The sequence below is a fragment of the Schistocerca americana genome, chromosome 6, assembly GCF_021461395.2.
Source record: "Schistocerca americana isolate TAMUIC-IGC-003095 chromosome 6, iqSchAmer2.1, whole genome shotgun sequence".
NCBI lineage: Eukaryota > Metazoa > Arthropoda > Insecta > Orthoptera > Acrididae > Schistocerca > Schistocerca americana.
The window spans coordinates 248,739,923-248,752,341 of NC_060124.1; positions in this window are offsets into that span (position 1 = coordinate 248,739,923).

Below are 12,419 nucleotides of genomic sequence, written 5' to 3' on the forward strand. Positions count from 1 at the left end.
ACGACTATCAGTAACATCACATTTTCGTACCACTCCATCTTTCATGCTACTCATTTCAGCAACGAAGTAGACAAGATAACAGACGAAACCTTTCTTTATTTATAACGCTGAAGGCAAGAGGAAGCAAACTTGTTTTGATGATTCACCAAAAGACGGACACCAGTGGAACTAGTGAATGCGAACCGAACACGACCGAATGCAGTTCGCTTGCGTTCGGGTACCGTCGACACCGGAGAGAATTCCCGTTCGCTGGTGTTCGCTCGCCTGTGTTCGCTCCAGCGTAAAGCAGGCGTAACAGGAAATAGAAGCTAGGTGTCCTGTAGGCGGAGATGCCTGGGGGCATTGTGTTACGCAACATGAGCGATCTATTATCCTCGCGCTGGTATTACCTGATTACCTGAGGCGCCATCAGCTCTGAATGCCGTGGCTGCGACTCAGGTTACAATTGAACACTGCAAATGCAATCTTCAGTGGCTTTTGCGAACCGCCGTATACGCGTTTCTGTAATGCAACTGGTGATGTGAACTAGCTTAATAATGCCTCTTGGTTAAATGTAACGTTGGGAAAAGAGAATGGGGACCAGTTGCTGTGCTCAAATATGTAGCATCTTCTCTAAGTTTTGAGTTTCTTCTCGTAACTACTCTGCTAGTTAGGTGCTTTTAGTGAGTTCTCAGGTTTGTAAGTGAGCAGATAGCCACCTACTTCTGAATTGACTAAATCTTTGTTTCGCTGTTTCACATGGTGTCTTAACACTTCATTATCAAATCGAAATCGAAATTCAAATTTTTAATTTCTGAGTGTTTTAGAATGAATGAGTGAATGAATGTGTGCGTGCGTGTGTTAGTGTGTGTGTGTGTGTGTGTGTGTGTGTGTGTGTGTGTGTGTGTACTGGGGAGGGGCACAAGCTTGGGAGAAACTGAGATTCTGTCCCAGAAATTATGGCATTCAAGTTAGGACTTTATATCCTTAATCAAACTTTTCTAAACAATTTATTTATTAGACTTGTATTATCTTTAGCTAATCTCTGTATATGAGGCCCAAACCACTAAGGATAGAAACTTGAAATTTGCAGAGGGTGTTGCTCTTATACTATAGAAGGGATTTTTCGGTATTCCATAACAAAGGGGGCGAAATAAGGGATGAAGGGTTTTTCAAAGTATGTCGCTATTAAGCCAGTTTTGAAGCTAGACCTACTAAAATTGGTATTTGATTTCTCGGTCAAAAATAAAGAAATACATGTTTCAGCAATTCTGGACATTTATCACGAATGAGGGTGAAATAGTCAGTGCAAATAGTGCACATAAATAATTGTTAAAGACCTACTATAGTATTTTTATAGCTGCATCTATGAAAACTGATATTCGAATTCTTGGTTCCAAATAAAAAAAATGTGTTCCAATGCTTTTGGAAATTCAACCCCTAATGGGGAGAAATAGGGGGTGAAACGTTTTATAAATATCTGATCATGAAAGCATTTTGGGAGCTACATCTATGAAAAATTAAATTTGGCTTCTCGGTTAGAAATGTAAAAAAAACTGCATTGCCCTGCTTTTGGAAATTCATCCCCAATGAGGGTGAAATAGGGGTTGAAGTTATAATGAAAATATTTCGTTATGCAAGTATTTTCGAAGCCAAATCTATGAAATTTTATATTTGGCTTCTCTGTTACAAATAAGAAAGATGAATTCACTGTTTCTGGGGATTCAACCTTAACGGGGTAAAATTGGTGGTAAAACGTTTCATGAAAATATTTCATTGTGGAAGCATTTTTAAAGCTAAATCGACGAAAACTGGTGTTTGGATTCTCCATCGAAAAAAAAAAAAAATTTTTCACTGTTTTTGGAAATTTAACTCCCAAGGGGGCGAAACAGGACCAAACTGATTCGTTGATTCATCATCACTCAACCAACATCGCTATGGACAAACTTGAAATTTGGAGAGGGTGTTGATCTTATACTGTAGGCATCGTTTAAGAACGGATTGTTCGAAATTCTACTCATAAGGCAGTAAAATAGGAGATGAAAGCCTTTCTGAAAATAAGTTACTATTGAAGTAATTTTGAAGCTAGAACTATTAAAATTGGCCTTTGGTTTCCAGCCATAAATAAAAAATATGTGTTTCTACGTATTTGGAAATTCAATCACTAAGGGGGGAAAAGTGTGTGAAAGTATTTTCGAAATAAATCATTATTAAGGAACTAGGAGAACATCTGTAAAGTTACATCTATGAAAATTGGTATTTGACTTCTCAGCTAGAAATAAAAACATACGTGTTTCAGTGATTTTGGAACTTGGACAACCTAAAGGAGTGAAATAGGGAATGAAAAGTTTAATGAAAGTATTTCTTTATGAACGCACTTTCAAAGCTAAATCTATGAAAATTTGTATTTGGCTCCTCTGTTAGCAATTAAGTATAAATTTGTATTTGGCTTGTATGTTAGAAATTTAAAAAAATAGGTGTCTCACTGCTTCTGGGTATTCAACTCCAAAGGGGGTGAAATAGAAGATGAAAATTTTAAAGAAAATATTTTGTTCTATTAAAAAAGTTTTTAAGCTGAAGCTGAATCTATGAAAATTATTACTTAACTTCTCGGTTAGATGTAAAACATATGCGTTAGGGGACGAAAGTTTAAATGGAAATATCATCACAAGAAAGCAAAAGGCATTAATAACAAAACCCTTGAATTCCAGCCACCATAAACGGTTTTTGGTCAGAAGTATATTTGGAAAAGACCATGCTTCTCCGGCCTTAATTGGCGTGAAAAATTTAGAAGGTTTTGAAATTTCTGAACAAATTAAAAATTTGATCAAAGAAAAGCAAATTAAATCTATACATACCACACAGTCTTTGCGAATGAAGCAGCAGGCACTAAACTAGTTCGGTATGTTAGTTTGGGATGGAATATCTTTGAAACGATGATGTATAAAAGATGTTTCTCATATAAAAGTTAGTATGTAGTTATCGTCCTCAAAAACTGTATAATCAAATTGTAAAGCTACTGCACTTGAGAAAAAATCTAATTGAACTGTATTTACTTGCACGTAATCAGTTCTTTTCACCATGTCTTACCAATGCACTCAAATATTCTCGATGCAAATTAAGATATTTAGAGAATCACCTGTGACAGTTTGAAATCCTGATGAATTTTGTTTTATATTGTGTTCTCTGTCATGTATATTATGAGAAGAAAATTCGTTAACTTTAGGCTTATAGTGTAAGGAAACGTTATGTTTTAAGCTTTTCCTTACAGCTTATGATTATTGTAATGATTTTAAATCATGATTACAAGTTATGTACTACTTTAATTTATGAAAATACATGTATGTGAAAGGGTAAACTAAAAAAAAAATGTAAAACGTAAAATAACAATGTAAAACATAAGGTAAGTATAAGGAAAATAAATAACTAGAATAATAATGAATGTTTATATATTTTAATTACGTATTTTGAAATTCCTCAGACAGTGCATTTGCAAAAAATATTTCAGAAACCAGCCATATTACACATTATGCATGTAGCTTGAAAGCTTCTCTAATTTACGTTGTAACAAAAGTTTTCATTTTTCAGACTTAATTAATGGTGGTGCAGTAATTTGCAGAATGTCAAATTATTACAAAATTAGATTACACAGTTTTCAAGAACGCTAACTACATCTCAACTTTTGAATGAGAAACATTTTTATATACCATCCTTTCGAAGATATTCTCTCCAAACATAATATGCCATATTAGCTTTTGGGTTTTGTTTTACCCTTTAAATGTGAAACTGGGCACAAACAAAAATATTTGTTGCAATATTTTGACCCCTGTATACACCTGCCATGTTCCATCATGATCATTAATTGGTTCTTGACACTGTTCCCTCGTCAGTAGTGATGTATGTTTGGCAGTAGCAGTCAGCATTGTTGTTATTGCTAGAGTGCTGGTTCTTCTTCAAGTTTTACTGTCCCTTTTAATACAGATTGATAAAACTGATATCTTACTAGACTAATCTAGGACCTCTCTATCTACTGGGAACGTAAAATTCTGCTTTAAAAAGAATTTTTGTTTTAACAGGAAACAAACCGACACTTTCCGCCGACACTGGGCCTAACATGTAAGATGTGATGAGCGCTTTTTGTTTGGGCTGACTCCAGCTGCACAATCCAAAAACCAAGTTGCAAAAATATGCTGAAGAGCCAGAGAAAAAGCGCCTGACGGCTCTTAGGAGAGGTACCGTGTACGTCATAAATAACAATTACAATAAATATTTTGTCTTCTGTAACACAGATAATGCCGATGGTGGGCAAAGGCTTGGAACTAACCCAATAAAATAAAGTGCCATTAGAAAACAGATTGTGTCACATACATAATTATTAGTACGAAAAGTATGAAAAGGATAGATTGTTACTCGCCATATAGAGGACTGAGTCGCAAATAGGTACAACGAAACGACTGCTATGTGTTTAAGCTTGATGGGAGCAGCCATCTGGTGTCGGTGGTGGTGCGGGCTGTGAAGCAGTTGTCGAAGCGAAGTACATTTTCTTGAGCAGCGTGTGCAGTAACTGAGGTGCCAAGCTGTCTCTTGGCGATCGTCCTTTTCCAGTCCCCCCCCCCCCCCCTTTCAAACCTCCTGACTTCATCCAGCAGCATGTAGCCGCTGCACACTCCCACAAACAGCACTAAATCTCCTCTCCCCCCCCCCCCCCCACACCTACCATGCTTTTCCTTTTCCATCCTCACCCCATGACTCCCTGTTATCCCCCCCCCCCCCATCCGAGCCTGATTGCTGCTCCCATCAGGTACAGTTTCTGTGTGCGGTCCTGCCACAGAAACCAAAGACGATGGTCATTTGTGTGTGACTTGTGCTTCATTTGTGTGTGACTTGTACTTGTGCGCGTGTTTTTTTTTTCACTTCAGAAGAAATTATTTTGGCCAAAATCTTAAATTATAGCAATCTTTTCATTGTGCCTGTCTGCAACTCAATGTCTTCTCTATATGGTGAGTAGCAATCTGCCTATTTCATAATACTGTTGTTCTTTCATTATGGACATTCCACTGTTTAATTCCCAATTAAGACACCTCTGTGAAGCTTTAGAGCTTTCTAAATGAGCATTAATGAAATGCACTGCTCTTTTTCACATCTTCTTTGTTTTCTGTGTCAATCCTATCTTCTACAGCTCGCATACTGACGAGCAATAATCAAGAGTCGGTCGGCCAATGTTTTTGTGAGATACCCCTTCGTCAGTGGCCTCCATTAGCTGATGATTCGTCCAGAGAAACTCAGTATGACATCTGCCTTACCTGCCATCAGTTTTCAGTATTCATTCTACTTTAAATCGCTCCATACATAGACTCATAAATATTTTATAGATGTGACTACTACCACTCATTGTTCTGCAATAGTGTATTCATGTAATAATGAGACTTTCTGACTATTTATGCGCTGTATTATAACACTGACATGTATTTCACTCTAACGTACAGTGAAACGCGCTAATGTTATCGTCTGAGAGGATTTCGAAGTTTGACAAAGGTATCGGACTATAATCTCGAATTTAACGAAAAACCAAACTGTCTTTAACCTTGGGAGTTAATGAAAATGGTAAAATCATAAATGAATGAAAAAAATGAACGATCGCCTGCCCAATTAGGCACATTAATTTGGAAATATATATTTGAGAAGATTGCGTATTGGTTATTGCAGTTACTTTCGTATGAAAAACACCTAGAAATAACCAGTCAAGAGATAAGAAATCGAAATAACATATTAAGAAAGCTGACTGGAACCTCCTGGGGAGCTCAAGCTAACGCCCTACGCACCGCAGCACAATCTCTTGCTTACTCGGTGGCAGAATACTGCGCCCCAGTCTAGTACAAGAGCACACAATCTCAGAAAATAGATGTCCAGCTTAATACTACCATGAGGATTGTCTCAGGAACTCTGCAACAACTCCACTTCCCTGGCTTCATGCCCTTTGCAATATAGCTCCTCCCTCCCTCAGAAGGCAACAAGCAGCTATCGGAGAATGGAAGAAAATTAATGACCCCTCTGTCTCTGAAGATATACCTATCCGAAAAATATTGGACCATCTACCAACTACCCGCCTAAAATCGAGGAACCTATATGGGAAGACGAAGTCCTCAAATTCCCAGAAAGGTACGACATAGCAAGGGAATGGAGGCAATACTGGTCGCTGAATAATCGCCATCCTCTCATCACTGATTTTGATCCTTCGATACCGGTGGAAGGAATGCAAATGCCCAGAAGAACTTGGTGCAGACTTAATCGTGTGAGGACTAACCACGGCAGGTGTAAGGCCATTCTCCAAAAATGGAAACTCACCGATGACCCACGATGCGACTGTGGTGCAGAAGAACAAAGAATCCCTCACCTGATCTTCGAATGTCCTGCGAGGAGGTTAGAAGGAGAATGGAGGGATATCATGAATGCTACTCCACGTGCTGTTCAATGGCTGACCTGCTTAGATGTGGACTTGTTATAGCTGCAGTGGCTGTCTCCCTAATCTTTCGCATATTGTTGTTTGCAATCAATCGCTTAGTAATATTTTTGTAATTCGTTTATTATATTAATTAATAGTATGTGTGCAATTTTACTCTGTAGATGCCATACGCTAAATAAATAAATAAATAAAATAAGTTACTTTCGTTAAAATTTCCCTTTGAATAGCAAACAGGATACAAACTGACACTGCACTCTGTACTGCGTATAGCAGCAGTTACCAGTAACACACACACCAGTAAATTATGGGGAGCAGATTTGCACCAAGCTCTTACTAATGACAGCTACACTCAAGAGCATTACTTAATCAAATGCTGAAATGTCACAGCATGAAGGGCAGAACTAAATTTGGACATCAGGAGCTGCTATCTTGACTGACTTGAAAAACACAAATAAAGATGAATAACTTCATAAATATACAGTTTAAGCTCCTCCACATATAGCAATTTTCCTTAGTAACGGTAATAGTACATTTTTATCCTAATAGGTGGAGGGCATGATGGCGCCCATAAGCTGGTATAGTTTCTCTAGTCAAAACACTTTGATTATTACAATAGTAAAGACTAACTCTAAAAGCTAATCATTCACTTCACTTTGAGTAGTTCATAAATTACTTTGCAAGACAATAAAATACAACACTAGGGTTAATTAATTACAAAAAAGGAACCATTCATGATAGAAACCAAAACCACACGATTTTTGAAAATGAGCATAACTTCACTTGTAACATTACATCTGTTCATTAAATATTTGTATGTATTTGCCTTTTAAACGCCTGTGAAGCAGGTATTCTAGACAATAATATTTACACAGTCTTGCACTGTAATCGTACAAAACTATATTTCATAATAATCTAAGGATACTTCGGCAAAAGCCTATCCAACTTCACGTTTGTGGTTTTAGCTTTATCTTCTACTACTCCTTTTATTTTAGACAAAAAATCACTTTTAAACACTTGAATTCAAGAGTTGTTCACTTTAAATCATGATACTCGGTTTCAGTAGCACTTAGGTGAGAACCCTGATTAGGTTCGTGATCAGGATTGAAAATATGGTTCCGGACACGAATTTAGGTTTTATATGATTGTTATTGAAACAACACGCAAATTCACTGGTCCATGCCCATATACAACACTTAACTGAATGTATGAAGTTTGTAAAGCAGTGGCGAAGATTGATGGCAGGTGACATGGCGGCTAACCAGTCTCACGTTTCTTGATGTACGAATGCTTTATCAAATCTCTTCTTGGCGTCAGATTTTCAACATACTACAGCCATTCCATTATGCCGTGAATACCAAATAATAGCCAGATCCACATCCGAGGAAAATCCTTTATAAGGCAGCTTCCAATTGCCTCTCTTAGCACCGTCGAAGGGTACCGTGCTAAGGCTAGCCACGCACTGCGTGCCGTTCACACACAGGAGCCGCTCAGTTTGACCGCCAAACCCACCTTTTAGATCGCGCCATGCCATTTCCGTTGCGGAGGGACTTCCTTAAGCTTTTACATGTTACGAGTACAATTGCCCTAAGCATGAACCAGCTTTTAACAAACATTTTCTTTTTATGAACATATTCATATTATAATTATTTATCATTTCAACATATTCTTTTGCTCTTTTCATATATACATTACAAAACTCTAATTTTCTTACCATAGCTCAAGGAGTTTAAACAACACAGAATACACACTTCATAAATTTCAGATACATAGTTACATAATATAAACCTGTTTCTAATCAATATAAGTGTTACAGTATGTTACATATGCTTATGCTTATGCTGAAAGTCAGCTGCCAATCCCTGCAACGAACTTTGGTTCTCTTTTTGTCTTGCTGCATCTCGCTACAATTTTCTAGCGTTCCAACTTCTCTGTACACAATAAATCTTCCGAAACATCCTCGTAGGACCTCCACGTTATCCGCTAGGTCATTTATACATGGTGAACAGTAATCGTCCTAGAACACTCCCTTCGGGTACTCCAGACGTTTTTTACGTCTGAACGCATCTGTCCATTACGGATGGTATGCTGTAAACTGTTTGAAACGAACCTTTCAATCATATGACGAAGTTGGTCTGGTATTTGTTTTTCGGTAGACGGCAGTGCAGAAGTTTTTGTAATGCCTTCCAGAAGTCAAGAAACACGGCATCAACCTGGGCACCGGTATCTACTGCTTTCTGGGTAACACCGACGAATCTCTTTTGATTCCTACAGAGAAGATTTTAGGTCTTCAGATAAGTCATAGTACACGAGAATAAAACGAGTGCTAAAATTCTGAAAGATACTGACGTCATTCATGCAGACATATAGTTGTGTGCATCTGTTTGGTCACCCTTCTTGGAAACAGGAATGAACCACACATTTTCAAACTGTCAGAATCAGTTCACTCCTTCAGCTACCTACTTCGTTCTCATAATCCGCGTAGAATCCGTGTAAGGGTCCCACCAGGTCCAGCTGCCTATTCTCTGTTCAGATATTGAAGTTGATTTTCTATCTCGCAGCCACTTACATCGATCTCTGTGATATAAAACCTTGTGTGATAAGACCGATTCGAACATAAGAATAAGTAGTTCTCACGCAGCCGAATCTGGATCACTCATTGGATAAATAATTGTAATCGGTGAATATGATGAAGAGGAGAAGCGTATGTCACATAATGAAGTATGGCAGACTGCTGTTAGAAGAGGAGGGAGCTCTCACGTATACTCGACGCAGAATCGCGTAGGAAGCTAGTTACGTCCACTCGCCCTTACATCTCGCAGTCAGTTGCTTCGATACGTGTATATATGTGATGACTGATAGAGAAAATATATTTTAAACACATGTACGCAGTACCGCGATTCTTCTCATGATGAGCACAGGGTGCAGCCAGCTGAAGGTGGTGGCACATGTCGGCACTAATGACGTGTGTCGCTTTGGATCTGAGGAAATTCTCTCTGGATTCCAGCGGCTATCTGATTTGGTGAAGGCTGCCGGTCTTGCTTACGAGATGAAGGCAGAGCTCACGATCTGCAGCATCGTTGGCAGAACCGACTGCGGACCTTTAGTGCAGAGCCGGGTGGAGGGTCTGAATCAGAGGCTCAGACGGTTTTGCGACCGTGTTGGCTGCAGATTCCTTGACTTGCGCCGTAGGGTGGTGGGGTTTCGGGTTCCGCTGAATAGGTCAGGAGTTCACTACACTCACTGGCGGCTACACGGGTAGCGGAGGCTGTGTGGCGTGGACTGGGCGGTTTTTTAGGTTAGAAGACCTCGGGAAAGTACGGAGTGGGCTGCAATCTCAAAGGGTGCATGGCAAATACAGGACGAGCTTGGATCAAGGAACAGTAGGAATTGTAGTTGTAAATTGTTGTAGTTGTGCTGAGCTTCAAGCGCTAATAGAAAGCACAGAAGCTGAAATCGTTATAGGTACAGAAAGCTGGCTAAAGCCTGAAATAAGTTCTGCAGAAATTTTTACGAAGTCTCAGACGGTGTTCAGGAAAGATAGAGTAGGCAGAATTGGTGGTGGAGTGTTTGTGTCTGTCAGTAGTGGTTTATCTTGTAATGAAGTCGAAGTAGATACTCCGTGCGAATTGGTATGGGTGGAGGTTATACTTAACAGACGAACTAAGTTAATAATTGGCTCCTTCTACCGACCCTCAGACTGCAATGATATAATTGCTGAACAGTTCAGAGAAAATTTGAGCCTCATAACAAATAAATGCCCCACTCATACGGTTATAGTTTGTGGGGACTTCAACCTTCCCTCGATATGTTGGCACAAATACTTGTTAAAACCGGTGGTAGGCAGAAAACATCTTCCGAAATTGTCCTAAATGCTTTCTCCGAAAATTATTTCGAGCAGTTAGTCCACGAACCCATGCGAATTGTAAATGGTTGCGAAAACACACTTGACCTCTTAGCCACAAACAATCCAGAGCTAATAGAGAGCATCATGACTGATACTGGGATTAGTGATCACACGGTCGTTGTAGCTAGGCTCAATACCGTTTCTTCCAAATCCACCAGAAACAAAAGCAAAATAATTTTATTTAAAAAAGCGGATAAAGTGTCACTAGAAGCCTACCTAAGAGACAATCTCCATTCCTTCCAAACTGACTATGCAAATATAGACGAGATGTGGCTCAAATTCAAAGATATAGTAGCAACAGCAATTGAGAAATTCATACCTCATAAATTGGTAAGAGATGGAACTGATCCCCCATGGTACACAAAACAGGTCCGAACGCTGTTGCAGAGGCACTGGAAAAAGCATGCGAAGTTCAGAAGAACGCGAAATCCCGAAGATTGGCTAAAATTTACAGACGCGCGAAATTTGGCACGGACTTCAATGCGAGATGCCTATAATAGGTTCCACAACGAAACATTGTCTCGAAATTTGGTAGAAAATCCGAAGAAATTCTGGTCGTATGTAAAATACACAAGCGGCAAGACGCAGTCAATACTTTCGCTGCGCAGTGCTGATGGTACTGTTACCGACGACTGTGCCGCTAAAGCGGAGTTATTGAACGCAGTTTTTCGAAATTCCTTCACCAGGGAAGACGAATGGAATATTCCAGAATTTGAAACACGAACAGCTGCTAGCATGAGTTCTTAGAAGTAGATACCTTAGGGGTTGCGAAGCAATTTAAATCGCTTGATACGGGCAAGTCTTCAGGTCCAGATTGTATACCGTCAGATTACGCTGATACAATAGCTCCCTACTTAGCAATCATATACAACCGCTCGCTCACCGATAGATCTGTACCTACAGATTGGAAAATTGCGCAGGTCGCACCAGTGTTTAAGAAGGGTAGTAGGAGTAATCCATCGAACTGCACACCTATATCACTGACGTCGGTTTGCGGTAGGGTTTTGGAGCATATACTGTATTCAAACATTATGAATCACCTCGAAGGGAACGATCTATTGATACGTAATCAGCATGGTTTCAGAAAACATCGTTCTTTTGCAACGCAGCTAGCTCTTTATTCGCACGAAGTAATGGCCGCTATCGACATGGGATCTCAAGTTGATTCCGTATTTCTAGATTTCCGGAAAGCTTTCGACACCGTCCCTCACAAGCGACTTCTAATCAAGCTGCGGGCCTATGGGGTATCGTCTCAGTTGTGCGACTGGATTCGTGATTTCCTGTCAGGAAGGTCGCAGTTCGTAGTAATAGACGCCAAATCATCGAGTAAAACTGAAGTGATATCAGGTGTTCCCCAGGGAAGCGTCCTAGGACCTCTGCTGTTCCTGACCTATATAAATGACCTGGGTGACAATCTGAGCAGTTCTCTTAGGTTGTTCACAGATGATGCTGTAATTTACCGTCTAGTAAGGTCATCCGAAGACCAGTCTCAGTTGCAAAGCGATTTAGAAAAGATTGCTGTATGGTGTGGTAGGTGGCAGTTGACGCTAAATAACGAAAAGTGTGAGGTGATCCACATGAGTTCCAAAAGAAATCTGTTGAAATTCGATTACTCGATAAATAGTACAATTCTCAAGGCTGTCAATTTAACTAGGTACCTGGGTGTTAAAATTATGAACAACTTCAGTTGGAAAGACCACATAGTAATATAGTGGGGAAGGCGAGCCAAAGGTTGCGTTTCATTGGCAGGACACTTAGAAGATGCAACAAGTCCACTAAAGAGACAGCTTACACTACACTCGATCGTCCTCCATTAGAATATTGCTGCGCGGTGTGGGATCCTTACTAGGTGGGATTGACGGAGGACATCGAAAGGGTGCAAAAAAGGGCAGCTCATTTTGTATCATCACGTAATAGGGGAGAGGTGGCAGATATGATGCGCGAGTTGGGATGGAAGTCATTAAAGCAAAGACGTTTTTCGTCGCGGCGAGATCTATTTACGAAATTTCAGTCACCAACTTTCTCTTCCGAATGCGAAAATATTTTGTTGAGCCCAACCTACATAGGTAGGAA